A 24841-nucleotide genomic window follows, 5' to 3' on the forward strand; every position below is an offset into this window, starting at 1 on the left:
GACTTCTGTTACTGAACAAACTATATATCAATGATTACTAGAGCTATTCTAACAACACATATCCCTTACAACACCTTACCTTTAACATTTCACAAAGTTTAATAATAATAAGTTCCATGTGATAGATTGTTGTAGTTCTGCTGAAACTCATCCGAGTCAAAGAGGTGTAAAATGGTCTCAGTGCATCCATAATGTGATCATTAACAGGTGATCTAAAGATTCTAAAGATTCATTAAATATGAAGCTTACAAAGCAATCTCACAGTTAGCAGTTTATTTCTAGAATGTTGCATAGAGCATGGCCGGGGGGTGGAGCACATGCAGCAGTTTGTTAGGTTGTGATTGGTGGACACATGATTCTATTGTTCCACTCTTTGGCCAATCAACACCAAGCAGTTAGTGGTTCCACCTCAGGCTCTCTAGTATAAGAAGAGTTCTCCACAACTCCTCCAGGATATCAATCATTTCTGATCACAGATCACAGTCAGACTGTGGACTCCAGACTTCAGCTGAAGATGAACTCTACCAATGCCACCATGAACAGTTCTGCTCAACAGGGAGGACCCAATGATCACCAAGACCTCTGTAAGTGACTGTCTATATGGATATACACTATAACATAAATAGTCATGTGTATTTGTTTTATTTTAATATTAGCATTGACTTAAAATACAGTTGTTTGTCTCTTTTTCTAAAATGCACAACAGATTGTCGAATCGGATAATAAATGGCTGCTAATGTATAATTGTGTACATTAACTTCACATTAGTTTCTGCGATTTTAAGTCCATGAAGTACAATTAAGCAATGTTTCATTTGTCTTTGTTTCCCATCCAGTGTTGCATCATCAGACTGTTTTACCTGCTCTACCAGAGGTGAATGAACAAAGAAGCTTGGCTAAGCAAAAACACCACTGCTGTGATCAGTGTGGTAAACGCTTCCATACAATGACCAGCCTTAAAACACACCAGAGAATCCACACTGGAGAGAAACCCTATGGATGTGATCAGTGTGGACAACACTTCTCTCAAATGGCATACCTTAAACGTCACCAGAGAATTCATAGTGGAGAGAAACCCTATGGATGTGATCATTGTGGACAACACTTCTCTGACAAGTCCACCCTGAACATTCACCATAGAATTCACACTGGAGAGAAACCCTATGGATGTGAACAGTGTGGACAACACTTCTCTCAGTTGGCCAACCTGAAAAGTCACCAGCGAATTCACACTGGAGAGAAACCCTATGGATGTGAACAGTGTGGACAACACTTCTCTCTGTTGGCCAACCTGAAAACCCACCAGAGAATTCACACTGGAGAGAAAGCCTATGGATGTGATCAGTGTGGGAAACACTTCTCTCAATTGACCAACCTTAAAAGCCACCAGAGAATTCACACTGGAGAGAAACCTAAATAATTGTGATGTGTGTGGAAAAGCTTTTAGTAATTCAAAGAAATTAAACTTTCACAATGTTGCACACACTGGATTTAAACTGTTCTTGTGTTCGAATTTTACTAATTTGAGCCACTGAAAATGTGATGACCGCACACATAATAAATCCACATTACAACCAAGTGTAACATGTTGATCTATATGGTATTTTTTAAACAATTGTTTAAGGCTAAACTGTTTAAGCGCATTACATGTATATGAACATGCTAATTCTAGATGAATAGGATGACGATGAAACAAATGTTTCCATGTATAGATGAACTGCAAGTAAATTTATGATGTTAGATGTTCTGATTAATTGATAATGGATGGCCCTGATGGAAACATTATTTTTGTTTACTTTTTTCAGGTTTTTTGTATTGACCTGTACTTTTGTTGAACTGTACAATTATACAAACTGTGAATAAAATGTTGAATCAATTTGTCCAGTTTTCTTTTTCTTCTTAGACTTAGTATATCATTAAAATGTACACTTGATCTATGTAGTGACACATTATTTTAAACAAATCAACTTAAAAAAAATGTTTGAAAGTGAGACATCGAAAGGTTGTTTTTTCTTCCTGTTGTACAAGCTTGATCTATAGTCTATAATGACACATTATGTTAAACACATCAAATTAAAAAATGTTGTGTTACTCAACACTAAAACAAATTGCCTATGTATTTAGTTACGATGGATATTCAAAATGCTATTATGAAAGGTTGTTGTCCTGGACAGTCGGCTCTTGTTCAAAACACACATCACAGCTGATCCTGTAGGTTCACACAGGTTCTATAACATACAACGAATTAGACCGTTCCTCACCCAGAAGTCAGCCCAGCTCCTAATCCAGACAACAGTCTTGTCAAAACTTGACTATTGTAACTCCCTCCTTACTGGCATGTGCACTTAAGCCTAACTGATCCAAAATGGTCACTTGGTCTTCAACCAGCCAACATTCTCACATGTCTCCCCCCTTCTCCGCTCCCTCCACTGGCTCCCGGTCGCTGCCCGCACCCGCACAGCGGGCAGCGACAGTATATAATTAAAATGTACACTTGATAGTGACACATTATGTTAAACAAATCAACTTAAAAAATAGGGTCCTCACAAAAGTCTGAGTAGACTTCCAGTTTCCCTTAAAGTTTCAATTCTGTATGTATCCTATATTAGTCCTATGATTGGATATAGAGACATTGGAATACTTCTGTTACTGAACAAACTATATATCAATGATTACTAGAGCTATTTTAACACATATCCCTTACAACACCTTTAACATTTCACAAAGTTTAATAATAATACGTTCCATTTGATAGATTGTTGTTCTACTGAAACTCATCCGAGTCAAAGAGGTGTAAAATGGTCTCAGTGCATCCATAATGTGATCATTAACAGGTGATCTGTCCAATGCCAGACAACCAGTGACCATTAACACGTTTAATCTCTGCATTTGAATGCATTGTCTATAGTGAATCAGCAATCATCATTTAGCCTGTTAACCTGGGGTTTTGTTCATTATTTAGCATTTGATAACATTGAAACTAATTCCACACACCTGAGTGCTCCTTAAAACACACAAGCAAATTCACACCGGAGAGAAACCCTATGGATGTGTTCAGTGTGGACAACATTTCTCTAGAATGGACAGCCTTAAAACACACCAGAGAATTCACACTGAAGAGAAAACCAAATAATTGTGATGTGTGTGGAGAGGCTTTTAGTAATTCAAATAATGTAGAAGTTCACAGAGTTGTACACGCTGGATTTAAACTGTTCTTGTGTTAGAATTTGACAAATTTGAGACACTGAAAATGTGATGACCGCACACATAATTAATCCACATTACAAGCAAGTGTAACATGTTGATCCATATGGTATTTTTTAAACAATTGTTTAAGGCTAAACTGTTTAAACGCATTACATGTATATGAGCATGCTAATTCTAGATTAATAGGATGACGATGAAACAAATGTTTCCATGTATAGATGAATTGCAAGTAAATGTAACATACTATTTGAACGGACTGGTCTTCTGCCATGTTACAGATTCCCCAGAATTGCTGTAGTGGACATTTAGACCATTTTAGTTGTATGTCATTAAATGTTCGGATGAATTGAAAAATGGGGGACCCTGGTGTAAATTTTCTTATCAGGTTTTTTGACCTGTACTTTTGTTGAACTGTAACCATTCTACAAACTGAATAAAATGTTGAATCAATCGTTTGTCTGTGCTTTACAACAAATATAGAATATCATTAATTGTTGTGTTACTCAACACTAAAACAAACTGCCTATGTAATTAGTTACGATGGATATTCAAAATGCTATTACGAAAGGTTGTTGTCCTGGACAGTCGGCTCTTGTTCCAAACACACATCACAGCTGTCACTCGATCCTGTAGGTTCACACACGTTCTATAACATACGACGAATTAGACCGTTCCTCACCCAGGAGTAAGCCGCAGCTCCTAATCCAGACAACAGTCTTGTCAAAACTTGACTATTGTAACTCCCTCCTTACTGGCCTACTGGCATGTGTACTTAAGCCTAACTGACTTCTGTTACTGAACAAACTATATATCAATGATTACTAGAGCCATTCTAACACATATCCCTTACAACACCTTACCTTTAACATTTCACAAAGTTTAATAATAATAAGTTCCATGTGATAGATTGTTGTAGTTCTGCTGAAACTCATCCGAGTCAAAGAGGTGTAAAATGGTCTCAGTGCATCCATAATGTGATCATTAACAGGTGATCTGTCCAATGCCAGACAACCAGTGACCATTAACACGTTTAATCTCTGCATTTGATTCACACTGGAGAGAAAACCAAATAATTGTGATGTGTGCTTTTAGTAATTCAAATAATTTAGAAGTTCACAGGGTTGTACACGCTGGATTTAAACTGTTCTTGTGCTAGAATTTTACTAATTTGAGCCACTGAAAATGTGATGACACACATATGAATCCACATTACAACCAAGTGTAACATGTTGATTCATATGGTATTTTTTAAACAATTGTTTAAGGCTAAACTGTTTAAACGTATTACATGTATATGAGCATGCTAATTCTATATTAATAGGATGGCGATGAAACAAATGTTTCCATGTATAGATGAATTGCAAGTAAATGTAACATTTTAGTTGTATGTCATTAAAGGTTCGGATTAATTGAAAAATGGAGGACCCTGGTCTAAACAATGTTGTTGTTTATTTTTCCGTGTATCACGTTTTTTGACCTGTACTTTTGTTGAACTGTAACCATTCTACAAACTGAATAAAATGTTGAATCAAACGTTTGTCTGTGCTTTACAACAAATATAGAATATCATTAATTGTTGTGTTACTCAACACTAAAACAAACTGCCTATGTAATTAGTTTACGATGGATATTCAAAATGCTATTACGAAAGGTTGTTGTCCTGGACAGTCAGCTCTTGTTCAAAACACACATCACAGCTGTCACTCGATCCTGTAGGTTCACACAGGTTCTATAACATACGACGAATTAGACCGTTCCTCACCCAGAAGTCAGCCCAGCTCCTAATCCAGACAACAGTCTTGTCAAAACTTGACTATTGTAACTCCCTCCTTACTGGCATGTGCACTTAAACCTAGCTGATCCAAAATGGTCACTTGGTCTTCAACCAGCCAACATTCTCACATGTCTCCCCCCTTCTCCGCTCCCTCCACTGGCTCCCGGTCGCTGCCCGCACCCGCACAGCGGGCAGCGACAGTATATAATTAAAATGTACACTTGATAGTGACACATTATGTTAAACAAATCAACTTAAAAAATAGGGTCCTCACAAAAGTCTGAGTAGACTTCCAGTTTCCCTTAAAGTTTCAATTCTGTATGTATCCTATATTAGTCCTATGATTGGATATAGAGACATGGGAATACTTCTGTTACTGAACAAACTATATATCAATGATTACTAGAGCTATTTTAACACATATCCCTTACAACACCTTTAACATTTCACAAAGTTTAATAATAATACGTTCCATTTGATAGATTGTTGTTCTACTGAAACTCATCCGAGTCAAAGAGGTGTAAAATGGTCTCAGTGCATCCATAATGTGATCATTAACAGGTGATCTGTCCAATGCCAGACAACCAGTGACTATTAACACGTTTAATCTCTGCATTTGAATGCATTGTCTATAGTGAATGAAGCATCAGTCATCATCATGTAGCCTGTTTACATTTTAACCTGGGGTTTTGTTCATTATTTAGCATTTGGAATAAAATAAATAAAAGTGCAGTAATCACAACCCTATTTGAAACTAATTCCACACACCTGAGTGCTCCTCATTCCCTCAGAGCAACCTGAACAATGACTTAAAGACTTAACGTTGTCCGGTTTCCCATGTTTACACAAATACAGTTGTTGCTGTTATTGTGTCTCTGTTGTTATTAACAATGTAATCGTGTATATAGGATATGATTATTATTATAAGGATAATGATTTGTCCTTACTTATCCTGGTCATTAATAATACTGTATGGACACGTTTCTGCACACAGGCCTACACATTACACAATGGGCTATGAGACTAAGATGATTTGACAATATAGGCTACTAATTTGTTGTTAGGCCTTGACCGATTTTGTACAGAAACCAGACCACTGTAAAGTGGAAACAAATTACATTGCACCTTAATAAAAATAATAATAAAGGTACAGGGGATGTGGTAGTATACTGGTAAAAGACAAGATATGAAGGCTTGTGTACTATTCATGAAGACTGTCTGCAATCATTTTAGGGTGAGTGGCAGTTTGTGTTTTGGAAAACAAATAGGCCTAACTGTTCTTTGTAAGATGCTGTGATGTAAACCACAGTATGAGCAGTTGTTTCTTCACCAGAGCTGGTTCTACTTGGTTCTGATGTTACTGAAATAATGTGGAGCAATCCTCTTTGATTCTGCTGCATTAATTAATATCCACTTATATTATTCAATACTGTTAGACTGTTAGACATATATTATCCAGATACTCATTGCATGTACATATATCCATAGCATATAGTTTGCGAACCTCAGTCTCCAGTAGGAGACCCAATGGAGAGTGTTTGGTAGGAACTACTCCTTTGAGGTTTTTAAGGTAGTTTTTATGCACCACATATGTAAAAAACTCCCAGAAAACAGCAGGTATGCTGACACTCTTATTTATGTTAAAGACGGTTCTATTTCCCACTAGATTTGATTGAGTTTGACTTTCTTTCTCTTCTCCGCTGTAGTTTTGTTATTTATTTATTTTGTTTCAGTTATTTGTTTCCTGATTTACCAATAACTAACTAATCATCTTTTCTATATTATATGCGTTGACTCTAACAGTGTCTGTTATTTGGGATTTATGCTGACTCCTGCATTTACTTTACTCACTTTCACATAGACTAATATGATGTACTTATGTCCATACATCAATGTATCATAATATGGATATAATTTAGATTAATTAAATATGAAGCTTACAAAGCAATCTCACAGTTAGCAGTTTATTTCTAGAATGTTGCATAGAGCATGGCCTGGGGGAGGAGCTACAGAGGGGTGGAGCACTTGCAGCAGTTTGTTAGGTTGTGATTGGTGGAGACATGATTCTATTGTTCCACTCTTTGGTCAATCAACACCAAGCAGTTAGTGGTTCCACCTCAGGCTCTCTACTATAAGAAGAGTTCTCCACAACTCCTCCAGGATATCAATCATTTCTGATCACATCTGACTGTGGACTCCAGACTTCAGCTGAAGATGAACTCTACCAATGCCACCATGAACAGTTCTGCTCAACAGGGAGGACCCAATGATCACCAAGACCTCTGTAAGTTACTAACTGTCTATATGGATATACACTATGTCCTAAAGTCATTTATTTTACTTTAATATTAGCATTGACTTAAAATACCTGTTTCTAAAATGCACAACAGATCGTCGAATCGAACTATAAATGGATGCTAATGTAAAATTGTGTACATTACCTTCAAATTAATTTCTGCGTTTTAAGTCCAACTAAGCAATGTTTCATTTGTCTTTGTCTCCAATTCAGTGTTGCATCATCAGCCTGGTTTTCCTGTTCTACCAGAGGTGAATGAACAAAGAAGCTTGGCTAAGCAAAAACACCACTGCTGTGATCAGTGTGGTAAACGCTTCCCTACAATGTCCAAACTTACCAGACACCAGAGCATTCATACTGGAGAGAAACCCTATGGATGTGATCAGTGTGGACAACACTTCTCTCAAATGGCAAACCTTAAAAGCCACCAGAAAATTCATACTGGAGATAAACACTATGGATGTGATGATTGTGGACAACACTTCTCTGACAAGTCCACCCTGAAAAGTCACCAACGAATTCACACTGGAGAGAAACCCTATGGATGTTATCAGTGTGGACAACACTTCTCTCATTTGGCCAACCTGAAAAAACACCAGAGCATTCATACTGGAGAGAAACCCTATGGATGTGATCAGTGTGGACAACACTTCTCTCAAATGGCACACCTTAAAACACACAAGAAAATTCATACAGGGGAGAAACCATATGGATGTGATCAGTGTGGACAACACTTCTCTCAAATGTCCAGCCTTAAAAGTCACCAGAAAATTCACACTGGAGAGAAACCCTATGGATGTGATCAGTGTGGACAACACTTCTCTCAAATGGCCACCCTTAAAACACACAAGCGAATTCACACCGGAGAGAAACCCTATGGATGTGATCAGTGTGGACAACATTTCTCTAGAATGGACATCCTTAAAAGTCACCAGAAAATTCACACTGGAGAGAAACCCTATGGATGTGATCAGTGTGGACATCACTTCTCTCAAATGTCCAGCCTTAAAAGTCACCAGAAAATTCACACTGGAGAGAAACCCTATGGATGTGATCAGTGTGGACAACACTTCTCTCATTTGGCCACCCTTAAAACACACAAGCGAATTCACACCGGAGAGAAACCCTATGGATGTGATCAGTGTGGACAACATTTCTCTAGAATGTCAAGCCTTAAAAGTCACCAGAAAATTCACACTGGAGAGAAAACCAAATAATTGTGATTTTAGTAATTCAAATAATTTAGAAGTTCACATGGTTGTACACGCTGGATTTAAACTGTTCTTGTGCTAGAATTTTACTAATTTGAGCCACTGAAAATGTGATGACACACATATGAATCCACATTACAACCAAGTGTAACATGTTGATTCATATGGTATTTTTTTTAAACAATTGTTTAAGGCTAAACTGTTTAAACGTATTACATGTATATGAGCATGCTAATTCTATATTAATAGGATGGCGATGAAACAAATGTTTCCATGTATAGATGAATTGCAAGTAAATGTAACATACTATTTGAACGGACTGGTCTTCTGCCATGTTACAGATTCCCCAGATTTGCTGTAGTTTACATTTAGACCATTTTAGTTGTATGTCATTAAAGGTTCGGATGAATTGAAAAATGGAGGACCCTGGTCTAAACAATGTTGTTGTTTATTTTTCCTTGTATCACGTTTTTTGACCTGTACTTTTGTTGAACTGTAACCATTCTACAAACTGAATAAAATGTTGAATCAATCGTTTGTCTGTGCTTTACAACAAATATAGAATATCATTAATTGTTGTGTTACTCAACACTAAAACAAACTGCCTATGTAATTAGTTTACGATGGATATTCAAAATGCTATTACGAAAGGTTGTTGTCCTGGACAGTCGGCTCTTGTTCAAAACACACATCACAGCTGTCACTCGATCCTGTAGGTTCACACAGGTTCTATAACATACGACAAATTAGACCATTCCTCACCCAGAAGTCAGCCCAGCTCCTAATCCAGTCTTGTCAGTCTTGTCAGTCTTGTCAAAACTTGACTATTGTAACTCCCTCCTTACTGGCATGTGCACTTAAGCCTAGCTGATTCAAAATGCTCACTTGGTCTTCAACCAGCCAACATTCTCACATGTCTCCCCCCTTCTCCGCTCCCTCCACTGGCTCCCGGTCGCTGCCCGCACCCGCACAGCGGGCAGAGACAGTATATAATTAAAATGTACACTTGATAGTGACACATTATGTTAAACAAATCAACTTAAAAAAGAGGGTCCTCACAAAAGTCTGAGTAGACTTCCAGTTTCCCTTACAGTTTCACTTCTGTATGTATCCTATATTAGTCCTATGATTGGATATGGAGACATGGGAATACTTCCGTTACTGAACAAACTATATATATCAATGATTACTAGAGCTATTCTAACAACACATATCCCTTACAACACCTTACCTTTAACATTTCACAAAGTTTAATAATAATAAGTTCCATGTGATAGATTGTTGTAGTTCTGCTGAAACTCATCTGAGTCAAAGAGGTGTAAAATGGTCTCAGTGCATCCATAATGTGATCATTAACAGGTGATCTGTCCAATGCCAGACAACCAGTGACTATTAACACGTTTAATCTCTGCATTTGAATGCATTGTCTATAGTGAATGAAGCATCAGTCATCATCATGTAGCCTGTTTACATTTTAACCTGGGGTTTTGTTCATTATTTAGCATTTGGAATAAAATAAATAAAAGTGCAGTAATCACAACCCTATTTGAAACTAATTCCACACACCTGAGTGCTCCTCATTCCCTCAGAGCAACCTGAACAATGACTTAAAGACTTAACGTTGTCCGGTTTCCCATGTTTACACAAATACAGTTGTTGCTGTTATTGTGTCTCTGTTGTTATTAACAATGTAATCGTGTATATAGGATATGATTATTATTATAAGGATAATGATTTGTCCTTACTTATCCTGGTCATTAATAATACTGTATGGACACGTTTCTGCACACAGGCCTAAACATTACACAATGGGCTATGAGACTAAGATGATTTGACAATATAGGCTACTAATTTGTTGTTAGGCCTTGACCGATTTTGTACAGAAACCAGACCACTGTAAAGTGGAAACAAATTACATTGCACCTTAATAAAAATAATAATAAAGGTACAGGGGATGTGGTAGTATACTGGTAAAAGACAAGATATGAAGGCTTGTGTACTATTCATGAAGACTGTCTGCAATCATTTTAGGGTGAGTGGCAGTTTGTGTTTTGGAAAACAAATAGGCCTAACTGTTCTTTGTAAGATGCTGTGATGTAAACCACAGTATGAGCAGTTGTTTCTTCACCAGAGCTGGTTCTACTTGGTTCTGATGTTACTGAAATAATGTGGAGCAATCCTCTTTGATTCTGCTGCATTAATTAATATCCACTTATATTATTCAATACTGTTAGACTGTTAGACATATATTATCCAGATACTCATTGCATGTACATATATCCATAGCATATAGTTTGCGAACCTCAGTCTCCAGTAGGAGACCCAATGGAGAGTGTTTGGTAGGAACTACTCCTTTGAGGTTTTTAAGGTAGTTTTTATGCACCACATATGTAAAAAAAAACTCCCAGAAAACAGCAGGTATGCTGACACTCTTATTTATGTTAAAGACGGTTCTATTTCCCACTAGATTTGATTGAGTTTGACTTTCTTTCTCTTCTCCGCTGTAGTTTTGTTATTTATTTATTTTGTTTCAGTTATTTGTTTCCTGATTTACCAATAACTAACTAATCATCTTTTCTATATTATATGCGTTGACTCTAACAGTGTCTGTTATTTGGGATTTATGCTGACTCCTGCATTTACTTTACTCACTTTCACATAGACTAATATGATGTACTTATGTCCATACATCAATGTATCATAATATGGATATAATTTAGATTAATTAAATATGAAGCTTACAAAGCAATCTCACAGTTAGCAGTTTATTTCTAGAATGTTGCATAGACATAGAGCATGGCCTGGGGGAGGAGCTACATGCAGCATTTTGTTAGGTTGTGATTGGTGGAGAGATGATTCTATTGTTCCACTCTTTGACCAATCAACACCAAGCAGTTAGTGGTTCCACCACAGGCTCTCAAGTATAAGAAGAGTTCTCTACAACTCCTCCAGGATATCAATCATTTCTGATCCCATCTGACTGTGGACTCCAGACTTCAGCTGAAGATGAACTCTACCAATGCCACCATGAACAGTTCTGCTCAACAGGGAGGACCCAATGATCACCAAGACCTCTGTAAGTTACTAACTGTCTATATGGATATACACTATGTCATTAATAGTCATGTGTATTTGTTTTATTTTAATATTAGCATCGACTTAAAATACCTATTTTTCTAAAATGCACAACAGATCGTCGAATCTAACTATAAATGGATGCTAATGTAAAATTTTGTACATTAACTTCAAATTAGTTTCTGCGATTTTAAGTCCATGAACTAAGCAATGTTTCATTTGTCTTTGTCTCCAATTCAGTGTTGCATCATCAGTCTGGTTTTCCTGTTCTACCAGAGGTGAATGAACAAAGAAGCTTGGCTAAGCAAAAACACCACTGCTGTGATCAGTGTGGTAAACGCTTCCCTACAATGTCCAAACTTACCAGACACCAGAGCATTCATACTGGAGAGAAACCCTATGGATGTGATCAGTGTGGACAACACTTCTCTCAAATGGCAAACCTTAAAAGCCACCAGAAAATTCATACTGGAGATAAACACTATGGATGTGATGATTGTGGACAACACTTCTCTGACAAGTCCACCCTGAAAAGTCACCAACGAATTCACACTGGAGAGAAACCATATGGATGTGATCAGTGTGGTAAGCGCTTCCCTACAATGGCCAAACTTACCAGACACCAGAAAATTCACACTGGAGAGAAAGCCTATGGATGTGATCAGTGTGGACAACACTTCTCTCAAATGGCAAACCTTAAAAGACACCAGATAATTCACACCGGACAGAAAGTCTATGGATGTGATCAGTGTGGACAACACTTCTCTCATTTGGCCAACCTTAAAACACACAAGCAAATTCACACCGGACAGAAACCCTATGGATGTGATCAGTGTGGACAACATTTCTCTAGAATGGACAGCCTTAAAACACACCAGAAAATGCACACTGGAGAGAAACCCTATGGATGTGATCAGTGTGGACAACACTTCTCTCAAATGGCACACCTTAAAAGCCACCAGAGAATTCACACTGGAGAGAAACCATATGGATGTGATCATTGTGGACAACACTTCTCTCAAATGTCCACCCTGAGAAGTCACCAGCGAATTCACACTGGAGAGAAACCCTATGGATGTGATCAGTGTGGACAACACTTCTCTCAAATGCCACACCTTAAAACACACCAGATAATTCATACTGGAGAGAAACCCTATGGATGTGATCAGTGTGGGAAACGCTTCCCTACAATGTACAAACTTACCAGACACCAGAGCATTCATACTGGAGAGAAACCCTATGGATGTGATCAGTGTGGACAACACTTCTCTCAAATGGCAAACCTTAAAAGCCACCAGAGAATTCACACTGGAGAGAAACCTAAATAATTGTGATGTGTGTGGAAAAGCTTTTAGTAATTCAAATAAATTAGACTTTCACAATGTTGCACACACTGGATTTAAACTGTTCTTGTGTTAGAATTTTACTAATTTGAGCCACTGAAAATGTGATGACCGCACACATAATGAATCCACATTACAACCAAGTGTAACATGTTGATCTATATGGTATTTTTTAAACAATTGTTTAAGGCTAAACTGTTTAAACGCATTACATGTATATGAACATGCTAATTCTAGATGAATAGGATGACGATGAAACAAATGTTTCCATGTATAGATGAACTGCAAGTAAATGATGTTAGATGTTCTGATTAATTGAAAATGGATGGCCCTGATGTAAACATTATTTTTGTTTACTTTTTTCAGGTTTTTTGTATTGACCTGTACTTTTGTTGAACTGTACCCATTCTACAAACTGTGAATAAAATGTTGAATCAATTTGTCCAGTTTTATTTTTCTTCTTAGACTTAGTATATAATTAAAATGTACACTTGATATATATAGTGACATTATTTTAAACAAATCAACTTAAAAAAAATGTTTGAAAGTGAGACCTCGAAAGGTTGTTTTTTCTTCCTGTTGTACAAGCTTGATCTATAGTCTATAATGACACATTATGTTAAACACATCAAATTAAAAAATGGGGTCCTCACAAAAGTCTGAGTAGATGTTAAAATCCCCCAAACATGTTTGAAAGTGAAACATCCCAATCCCATGCAGTCTTTGTTTAGTACCAGGAGTCTGCCCATCGCACAATCTCTTTAACAGAAATAAATGTTGGTTACAAATTCCATCCTAAAAGGAGAGAATCCACATTACAACCAAGTGTAACATGTTGATCCATATGGTATTTTTTAAACAATTGTTTAAGGCTAAACTGTTTAAACGCATTATATGTATATGAGCATGCTAATTCTAGATTAATAGGATGACGATGAAACAAATGTTTCCATGTAGGCCTATAGATGAATTGCAAGTAAATGTAACATGATATGGAGACCAATGCCAGACAACCAGTGACCATTAACACGTTTAATCTTCATGTTAGACAAGTGAAGACAACACATTCAACACATTCACTTTAGACAATGCATTTGAATGCATTGTCTAAAGTGAATGAAGCATCAGCCATCATCATTTAGCCTGTTTACATTTTAACCTGGGGTTTTGTTCATTATTTAGCATTTGAAACAAATTCCACACACCTGAGTGAACACCTCATTGACACACCTCAGTGACTCGGATCCTTGCACTGGCTCCCGTATATAATTAAAATGTACACTTGATAGTGACACATTATGTTAAACAAATCAACTTAAAAAAGAGGGTCCTCACAAATGTCTGAGTAGATCCCCCTAACATGTTTGAAAGTGAAACATCCCTTTAAACAAGTGAAACATCCCATGCAGTCTTTGTTTAGTACCAGGAGTCTGCCCATCGCACAATCTCTTTGGTAAACAGAAATAAATGCACATGTTGGTTACAAATTCCATCCTAAAAGGAGACAGAACCCTGCAAAGATTTATATATGAACCTTTATTGAGAAAGGATATGCCCTTGAGATGCATCATCTCGTTTTTGAGGGGGTACAGCAAGCAACATACAGCAAATATCATGTGTTTCAGTTCAACCTATTTCTGTAGTTCTGCTGGAACTCCTCAGAGTCAAAGAGGTGTAAAATGGTCTCAGTGCATCCATAATGTGATCATTAACAGTTGATCTGTCCAATGCCAGACAACCAGTGACCATTAACACGTTTAATCTCTGCATTTGAATGCAATGTCTATAGTGAATGAAGCATCAGCCATCATCATTTAGCCTGTTTACATTTTAACCTGGGGTTTTGTTCATTATTTAGCATTTGAAAAAAAAAAGTGCAGTCATCACAACCCTATTGAAACTAATTCCACACACCTGAGTGCTCCTCATTCCCTCAGAGCAACCTGAACAATGACTTAAAGACTTAAAGTTGTCCGGTTTACTGGGTTTACACAAATACAGTTGTTGCTGTTATTGTCTCTGTTGTTAATAACAATTTCAATCTACAATGTAGGCATTTAGCAGACGCTCTTAATCCAGAGCGATTTACATTAAGCAAGAACAAAAAAGCATGGGAATACATCACATAAAAAGCATTTATCATGAAACATGCGTAAGCTAAGAAAGTAACAGTGAAATATCTATATAATGAAACTATACATATAACCTATACATATATACTATACTATGCTATACATATGTAGGCCTACTATGACATGCTATGACTAAATACAATGCAATTATAGTGCTATCTACATAACATGGTGTAAGTCTGTATCAAATGCTATCTAAGTCTACAGAAACGATTACACAATGTAGGCTAATTGTGAATATAGGATATGATCATTTATCCTGACTTATCCTGATCATTAATTAATAATACTGTATGGACACATGTTTCTGCACATAGGCCTACACATTACACAATGGGCTATGAGACTAAGAGGATTTGACAATATACTAATGTGTTGTTAGGCCTTGACCAGTTTTGTACAGAAACCAAACAAATTGAACTTGCACCTTAATAAAATAATAATAACGGTACAGGGGATGTGGCAGTATAGGCTACTGTTAAAGAGAAGGCTAAATATGAAGGCTTGTGTACTATTTATGAAGGCTAAACCACAGTATGAGCAGTTGTTTCTTCACCAGAGCTGGTTCTACTTGGTTCTGATGTTACTGAAATAATGTGGAGCAATCCTCTTTGATTCTGCTGCATTAATTAATATCCACTTATATTATTCAATACTGTTAGACTGTTAGACTGTGTTAGGCACACATAATGAATCCACATTACAACCAAGTGTAACATGTTGATCTATATGGTATTTTTTAAACAATTGTTTAAGGCTAAACTGTTTAAGCGCATTACATGTATATGAACATGCTAATTCTAGATGAATAGGATGACGATGAAACAAATGTTTCCATGTATAGATGAACTGCAAGTAAATGTATGATGTTAGATGTTCTGATTAATTGATAATGGATGGCCCTGATGGAAACATTATTTTTGTTTACTTTTTTCAGGTTTTTTGTATTGACCTGTAGGCTACTTTTGTTGAACTGTACAATTATACAAACTGTGAATAAAATGTTGAATCAATTTGTCCAGTTTTCTTTTTCTTCTTAGACTTAGTATATCATTAAAATGTACACTTGATCTATGTAGTGACACATTATTTTAAACAAATCAACTTAAAAACAATGTTTGAAAGTGAGACATCGAAAGGTTGTTTTTTCTTCCTGTTGTACAAGCTTGATCTATAGTCTATAATGACACATTATGTTAAACACATCACATTAAAAAATTTTGTGTTACTCAACACTAAAACAAATTGCCTATGTATTTAGTTACGATGGATATTCAAAATGCTATTATGAAAGGTTGTTGTCCTGGACAGTCGGCTCTTGTTCAAAACACACATCACAGCTGATCCTGTAGGTTCACACAGGTTCTATAACATACAACGAATTAGACCGTTCCTCACCCAGAAGTCAGCCCTAGCCCTGGCTCCTAATCCAGACAACAGTCTTGTCAAAACTTGACTATTGTAACTCCCTCCTTACTGGCATGTGCACTTAAGCCTAACTGATCCAAAATGGTCACTTGGTCTTCAACCAGCCAACATTCTCACATGTCTCCCCCCTTCTCCGCTCCCTCCACTGGCTCCCGGTCGCTGCCCGCACCCGCACAGCGGGCAGCGACAGTATATAATTAAAATGTACACTTGATAGTGACACATTATGTTAAACAAATCAACTTAAAAAATAGGGTCCTCACAAAAGTCTGAGTAGACTTCCAGTTTCCCTTAAAGTTTCAATTCTGTATGTATCCTATATTAGTCCTATGATTGGATATAGAGACATGGGAATACTTCTGTTACTGAACAAACTATATATCAATGATTACTAGAGCTATTTTAACACATATCCCTTACAACACCTTTAACATTTCACAAAGTTTAATAATAATACGTTCCATTTGATAGATTGTTGTTCTACTGAAACTCATCCGAGTCAAAGAGGTGTAAAATGGTCTCAGTGCATCCATAATGTGATCATTAACAGGTGATCTGTCCAATGCCAGACAACCAGTGACCATTAACACGTTTAATCTCTGCATTTGAATGCATTGTCTATAGTGAATCAGCAATCATCATTTAGCCTGTTAACCTGGGGTTTTGTTCATTATTTAGCATTTGATAACATTGAAACTAATTCCACACACCTGAGTGCTCCTTAAAACACACAAGCAAATTCACACCGGAGAGAAACCCTATGGATGTGTTCAGTGTGGACAACATTTCTCTAGAATGGACAGCCTTAAAACACACCAGAGAATTCACACTGAAGAGAAAACCAAATAATTGTGATGTGTGTGGAGAGGCTTTTAGTAATTCAAATAATGTAGAAGTTCACAGAGTTGTACACGCTGGATTTAAACTGTTCTTGTGTTAGAATTTGACAAATTTGAGACACTGAAAATGTGATGACCGCACACATACTGAATCCACATTACAAGCAAGTGTAACATGTTGATCCATATGGTATTTTTTAAACAATTGTTTAAGGCTAAACTGTTTAAACGCATTACATGTATATGAGCATGCTAATTCTAGATTAATAGGATGACGATGAAACAAATGTTTCCATGTATAGATGAATTGCAAGTAAATGTAACATACTATTTGAACGGACTGGTCTTCTGCCATGTTACAGATTCCCCAGATTTGCTGTAGTTGACATTTAGACCATTTTAGTTGTATGTCATTAAATGTTCGGATGAATTGAAAAATGGGGGACCCTGGTGTAAATTTTCTTATCAGGTTTTTAGACCTGTACTTTTGTTGAACTGTAACCATTCTACAAACTGAATAAAATGTTGAATCAATCGTTTGTCTGTGCTTTACAACAAATATAGAATATCATTAATTGTTGTGTTACTCAACACTAAAACAAACTGCCTATGTAATTAGTTACGATGGATATTCAAAATGCTATTACGAAAGGTTGTTGTCCTGGACAGTCGGCTCTTGTTCCAAACACACATCACAGCTGTCACTCGATCCTGTAGGTTCACACACGTTCTATAACATACGACGAATTAGACCGTTCCTCACCCAGGAGTAAGCCGCAGCTCCTAATCCAGACAACAGTCTTGTCAAAACTTGACTATTGTAACTCCCTCCTTACTGGCCTACTGGCATGTGTACTTAAGCCTAACTGACTTCTGTTACTGAACAAGTAACAGTTTCACTTCTGTATGTATCCTATATTAGTCCTATGACTGGATATGGAGACATGGGAAGACTTCTGTTACTGAACAAACTATAGATCAATGATTACTAGAGCTAAGCTATCCCTTACAACACCTTTAACATTTCATAAAGTTTAATAATAATACGTTCCATGTGATAGATTGTTGTAGTTCTGCTGAAACTCATCCGAGTCAAAGAGGTGTAAAATGGTCTCAGTGCATCCATAATATGATAATTTTGTTGATCTGTCCAATGTCAGACAACCAGTGACCATTAACACGTTTAATCTCTGCATTTGAATGCATTGTCTATAGTGAAGCATCACCCATCATCATTTAGCCTGTTTACATTTTAACCTGGGGTAAGAATGTGGGGTTTGTTCATTAGCATTTGAAAAAAAAAAAAACATTGAATAAAAGTTCAGTCATCACAACCATATCTTGCAAGTATGATCGAACCCTACAAACCCTCCCGCACACTCAGATCAGCCAACACAGCGAAGCTGGAAGTACCCTCACTAAAAACGCTGGGACAACGCTCGACAAGTACCAAACTCTTCTCCCTTCTAGATAGCATTTGATACAGATTTATAGCATGTTATGTAGACAGCACTAGAATTTCATTTAATGCATAGTCATAGCACTTCATAGTACATATGGCATAGTATAGTATATGTATAATTTCATTATACAGATATTCCACTTTTACGTTCTTATAAGGATAATGATTTGTCCTTACTTATCCTGGTCATTAATAATACTGTATGGACACGTTTCTGCACACAGGCCTAAACATTACACAATGGGCTATGAGACTAAGATGATTTGACAATATAGGCTACTAATTTGTTGTTAGGCCTTGACCGATTTTGTACAGAAACCAGACCACTGTAAAGTGGAAACAAATTACATTGCACCTTAATAAAAATAATAATAAAGGTACAGGGGATGTGGTAGTATACTGGTAAAAGACAAGATATGAAGGCTTGTGTACTATTCATGAAGACTGTCTGCAATCATTTTAGGGTGAGTGGCAGTTTGTGTTTTGGAAAACAAATAGGCCTAACTGTTCTTTGTAAGATGCTGTGATGTAAACCACAGTATGAGCAGTTGTTTCTTCACCAGAGCTGGTTCTACTTGGTTCTGATGTTACTGAAATAATGTGGAGCAATCCTCTTTGATTCTGCTGCATTAATTAATATCCACTTATATTATTCAATACTGTTAGACTGTTAGACATATATTATCCAGATACTCATTGCATGTACATATATCCATAGCATATAGTTTGCGAACCTCAGTCTCCAGTAGGAGACCCAATGGAGAGTGTTTGGTAGGAACTACTCCTTTGAGGTTTTTAAGGTAGTTTTTATGCACCACATATGTAAAAAAAAACTCCCAGAAAACAGCAGGTATGCTGACACTCTTATTTATGTTAAAGACGGTTCTATTTCCCACTAGATTTGATTGAGTTTGACTTTCTTTCTCTTCTCCGCTGTAGTTTTGTTATTTATTTATTTTGTTTCAGTTATTTGTTTCCTGATTTACCAATAACTAACTAATCATCTTTTCTATATTATATGCGTTGACTCTAACAGTGTCTGTTATTTGGGATTTATGCTGACTCCTGCATTTACTTTACTCACTTTCACATAGACTAATATGATGTACTTATGTCCATACATCAATGTATCATAATATGGATATAATTTAGATTAATTAAATATGAAGCTTACAAAGCAATCTCACAGTTAGCAGTTTATTTCTAGAATGTTGCATAGACATAGAGCATGGCCTGGGGGAGGAGCTACATGCAGCATTTTGTTAGGTTGTGATTGGTGGAGAGATGATTCTATTGTTCCACTCTTTGACCAATCAACACCAAGCAGTTAGTGGTTCCACCACAGGCTCTCAAGTATAAGAAGAGTTCTCTACAACTCCTCCAGGATATCAATCATTTCTGATCCCATCTGACTGTGGACTCCAGACTTCAGCTGAAGATGAACTCTACCAATGCCACCATGAACAGTTCTGCTCAACAGGGAGGACCCAATGATCACCAAGACCTCTGTAAGTTACTAACTGTCTATATGGATATACACTATGTCATTAATAGTCATGTGTATTTGTTTTATTTTAATATTAGCATCGACTTAAAATACCTATTTTTCTAAAATGCACAACAGATCGTCGAATCTAACTATAAATGGATGCTAATGTAAAATTTTGTACATTAACTTCAAATTAGTTTCTGCGATTTTAAGTCCATGAACTAAGCAATGTTTCATTTGTCTTTGTCTCCAATTCAGTGTTGCATCATCAGTCTGGTTTTCCTGTTCTACCAGAGGTGAATGAACAAAGAAGCTTGGCTAAGCAAAAACACCACTGCTGTGATCAGTGTGGTAAACGCTTCCCTACAATGTCCAAACTTACCAGACACCAGAGCATTCATACTGGAGAGAAACCCTATGGATGTGATCAGTGTGGACAACACTTCTCTCAAATGGCAAACCTTAAAAGCCACCAGAAAATTCATACTGGAGATAAACACTATGGATGTGATGATTGTGGACAACACTTCTCTGACAAGTCCACCCTGAAAAGTCACCAACAAATTCACACTGGAGAGAAACCATATGGATGTGATCAGTGTGGTAAGCGCTTCCCTACAATGGCCAAACTTACCAGACACCAGAAAATTCACACTGGAGAGAAAGCCTATGGATGTGATCAGTGTGGACAACACTTCTCTCAAATGGCAAACCTTAAAAGACACCAGATAATTCACACCGGACAGAAAGTCTATGGATGTGATCAGTGTGGACAACACTTCTCTCATTTGGCCAACCTTAAAACACACAAGCAAATTCACACCGGACAGAAACCCTATGGATGTGATCAGTGTGGACAACATTTCTCTAGAATGGACAGCCTTAAAACACACCAGAAAATGCACACTGGAGAGAAACCCTATGGATGTGATCAGTGTGGACAACACTTCTCTCAAATGGCACACCTTAAAAGCCACCAGAGAATTCACACTGGAGAGAAACCATATGGATGTGATCATTGTGGACAACACTTCTCTCAAATGTCCACCCTGAGAAGTCACCAGCGAATTCACACTGGAGAGAAACCCTATGGATGTGATCAGTGTGGACAACACTTCTCTCAAATGCCACACCTTAAAACACACCAGATAATTCATACTGGAGAGAAACCCTATGGATGTGATCAGTGTGGGAAACGCTTCCCTACAATGTACAAACTTACCAGACACCAGAGCATTCATACTGGAGAGAAACCCTATGGATGTGATCAGTGTGGACAACACTTCTCTCAAATGGCAAACCTTAAAAGCCACCAGAGAATTCACACTGGAGAGAAACCTAAATAATTGTGATGTGTGTGGAAAAGCTTTTAGTAATTCAAATAAATTAGACTTTCACAATGTTGCACACACTGGATTTAAACTGTTCTTGTGTTAGAATTTTACTAATTTGAGCCACTGAAAATGTGATGACCGCACACATAATGAATCCACATTACAACCAAGTGTAACATGTTGATCTATATGGTATTTTTTAAACAATTGTTTAAGGCTAAACTGTTTAAACGCATTACATGTATATGAACATGCTAATTCTAGATGAATAGGATGACGATGAAACAAATGTTTCCATGTATAGATGAACTGCAAGTAAATGATGTTAGATGTTCTGATTAATTGAAAATGGATGGCCCTGATGTAAACATTATTTTTGTTTACTTTTTTCAGGTTTTTTGTATTGACCTGTACTTTTGTTGAACTGTACCCATTCTACAAACTGTGAATAAAATGTTGAATCAATTTGTCCAGTTTTATTTTTCTTCTTAGACTTAGTATATAATTAAAATGTACACTTGATATATATAGTGACATTATTTTAAACAAATCAACTTAAAAAAAATGTTTGAAAGTGAGACCTCGAAAGGTTGTTTTTTCTTCCTGTTGTACAAGCTTGATCTATAGTCTATAATGACACATTATGTTAAACACATCAAATTAAAAAATGGGGTCCTCACAAAAGTCTGAGTAGATGTTAAAATCCCCCAAACATGTTTGAAAGTGAAACATCCCAATCCCATGCAGTCTTTGTTTAGTACCAGGAGTCTGCCCATCGCACAATCTCTTTAACAGAAATAAATGTTGGTTACAAATTCCATCCTAAAAGGAGAGAATCCACATTACAACCAAGTGTAACATGTTGATCCATATGGTATTTTTTAAACAATTGTTTAAGGCTAAACTGTTTAAACGCATTATATGTATATGAGCATGCTAATTCTAGATTAATAGGATGACGATGAAACAAATGTTTCCATGTAGGCCTATAGATGAATTGCAAGTAAATGTAACATGATATGGAGACCAATGCCAGACAACCAGTGACCATTAACACGTTTAATCTTCATGTTAGACAAGTGAAGACAACACATTCAACACATTCACTTTAGACAATGCATTTGAATGCATTGTCTAAAGTGAATGAAGCATCAGCCATCATCATTTAGCCTGTTTACATTTTAACCTGGGGTTTTGTTCATTATTTAGCATTTGAAACAAATTCCACACACCTGAGTGAACACCTCATTGACACACCTCAGTGACTCGGATCCTTGCACTGGCTCCCGTATATAATTAAAATGTACACTTGATAGTGACACATTATGTTAAACAAATCAACTTAAAAAAGAGGGTCCTCACAAATGTCTGAGTAGATCCCCCTAACATGTTTGAAAGTGAAACATCCCTTTAAACAAGTGAAACATCCCATGCAGTCTTTGTTTAGTACCAGGAGTCTGCCCATCGCACAATCTCTTTGGTAAACAGAAATAAATGCACATGTTGGTTACAAATTCCATCCTAAAAGGAGACAGAACCCTGCAAAGATTTATATATGAACCTTTATTGAGAAAGGATATGCCCTTGAGATGCACAGTGTTGGGGAGTATTAAGCTACATGTAGCTGAGCTACGTAGCTGAGCTACATTTTGCTGTAGCTTGTGGTATTTTAGCTACATTCATATTTGTGTACCTCGTCAAGTAGCTCAGCTACCTTTTGGGTCATTTTTTGTAGCTTAGCTACTCAAGTTACAAGCTACAATTTTGGGCAATAACATGAAAGAAATATATTAATTTTGACCATTGGTTGCTGTGTTAATTCTTGTACTAGAACCCCCTTTGAAAAATCAAGGACTGTTCCTTTTTCTGATTGCTTTGAGGGCATATCAGCACTTGACAGCTGCCTCTAATTGGCCTCTGATTGGCCCTGGTATCACAGGGTGGGAGGGGTCTCCCAGGGGGGAGCAGGGGTCTCCTAGAGGGGAGGAGGGGTCTCCCAGAGGGGAGCAGGGGGAGGAGGGGTCTCCCAGAGGGGAGCAGGGTGGGGGGGTCTCCCAGAGGGGAGCAGGGGGAGGAGGGGTCTCCCAGAGGGGAGCAGGGTGGGGGGGTCTCCCAGAGGGGAGCAGGGTGAGGAGGGGTCTCCCAGAGGGGAGCAGGGTGAGGAGGGGTCTCCCAGAGGGGAGCAGGGTGGGTGGGTCTCCCAGAGGGGAGCAGGGTGAGGAGGGGTCTCCCAGAGGGGAGCAGGGTGGGGGGGTCTCCCAGAGGGGAGCAGGGGGAGGAGGGGTCTCCCAGAGGGGAGCAGGGTGAGGAGGGGTCTCCCAGAGGGGAGCAGGGTGGGGGGGTCTCCCAGAGGGGATCAGGGTGAGGAGGGGTCTCCCAGAGGGGAGCAGGGTGGGAGGGGAATCCCAGAGGGGAGCAGGGGGAGGAGGGGTCTCCCCGAGGGGAGCAGGGTGGGGGGGTCTCCCAGAGGGGAGGAGGGGTCTCCCAGAGGGGAGGAGGGGTCTGCCGCATGTACATTCTCAATTTAACGCTGAAAAATAAAAAGTAGCTGAGCTACTTTGAGCTACTTTTTCCATGTAGCTGTAGCTTTACAAGCTACATCTCTCCAGGGGTAGCTATGTAGCTTGATCAAGCTACTGCCATGGTGAGCTACTTGTAGCTTTACAAGCTACGCTTTCAAAGTAACTTGCCCAACACTGGAGATGCATCATCTCGTTTTTGAGGGGGTACAGCAAGCAACATACAGCAAATATCATGTGTTTCAGTTCAACCTATTTCTGTAGTTCTGCTGGAACTCCTCAGAGTCAAAGAGGTGTAAAATGGTCTCAGTGCATCCATAATGTGATCATTAACAGTTGATCTGTCCAATGCCAGACAACCAGTGACCATTAACACGTTTAATCTCTGCATTTGAATGCAATGTCTATAGTGAATGAAGCATCAGCCATCATCATTTAGCCTGTTTACATTTTAACCTGGGGTTTTGTTCATTATTTAGCATTTGAAAAAAAAAAGTGCAGTCATCACAACCCTATTGAAACTAATTCCACACACCTGAGTGCTCCTCATTCCCTCAGAGCAACCTGAACAATGACTTAAAGACTTAAAGTTGTCCGGTTTACTGGGTTTACACAAATACAGTTGTTGCTGTTATTGTCTCTGTTGTTAATAACAATTTCAATCTACAATGTAGGCATTTAGCAGACGCTCTTAATCCAGAGCGATTTACATTAAGCAAGAACAAAAAAGCAT

The sequence above is a fragment of the Protomyctophum parallelum genome (assembly GCF_964188405.1).
Source record: "Protomyctophum parallelum genome assembly, chromosome: 2".
Taxonomy (NCBI): domain Eukaryota; kingdom Metazoa; phylum Chordata; class Actinopteri; order Myctophiformes; family Myctophidae; genus Protomyctophum; species Protomyctophum parallelum.